The sequence below is a fragment of the Humulus lupulus genome, chromosome 3 (genome assembly GCF_963169125.1).
Source record: "Humulus lupulus chromosome 3, drHumLupu1.1, whole genome shotgun sequence".
NCBI classification, from domain to species: Eukaryota; Viridiplantae; Streptophyta; class Magnoliopsida; order Rosales; family Cannabaceae; genus Humulus; species Humulus lupulus.
Window position 1 is genome coordinate 139,325,252 of NC_084795.1, and position 1,041 is coordinate 139,326,292.

Sequence of the window (1,041 nt, forward strand, 5' to 3'; positions counted from 1 at the left end):
ACAAATGACAAACACTAAGTAAACACAATAAGCATAAGAAGAAATATACAAACAGTAATTAAAGGATACAACGTTTACGTGATTCAGTATCACAAACATACCTACTCCATGGGAGAGAACAACCTCAATAGGCTTGGTTTCTCAGTAGTACATCAATACATCAACTGGTAACTAAGTAGTCAAAGGAATCTTGCTCCGAAACTCAAACAAAACAGAGAGAAAAATTAAACTTCTAAACTCTCCTTCTACAAGTCAGTCACCAAAAGAACTCTTCTCATCATCTCATCTCTCGAGTCTTTTCTGTCTTCCTCTGTTTATAAGCCTTGAGTAAGCTGAGTTGTTACCAGTCATAACGGTCAAAGGTTACCGTTAATATCTGTTAATAACAAATAAGTGATTGTTAAGTTTCTAAAACCCCAACAATTCCACCTGTTTTAGTCACTTAACAAAAAAATTGTAAGAAGCACAAACCTTATTGTTGTGAAAAAAATGTTCCCTAATTCCAATGAATGTTATCTCCCCTTAAGAGACATATCAGCAACCTTCAATTCTTAATAAGTTTAGACACTGTCTAAACTTCTCTTGAGTGACACTTTTGGTGAAGATGTTGGCAGGATTATCACGAGTACTAATCTTCTGAACAACAACTTCTTTGTTTGCAACAATATCTCTGATAAAGTGTAATTTTATATCTATGTGCTTTGACCTCTCATGAAGCATATGATTCTTCATGAGGTGTAGAGCACTTTGGTTGTCACAATGTAGAGTGGTATCATCTGATTGAAATCCAAGCTCCTTAGTGAGACCTTTCAACCAAACAACCTCTTTTATAGCTTCTATGGTTGCCATATTGTAATGCCCTAAATTTCCTAATAAGGTTTAGGACCTTGATTAGGAGGCCAGGAGGGCCATAATTGATTTATTATAGTATTTAATGATTACATGCATGTTTACGTAAATTATATTATTATATGATGGTGAATGCATGCATATGGGAGTATTTATTATTATAAGAGTATTTTGGTAATTTGGCCGCGGTGG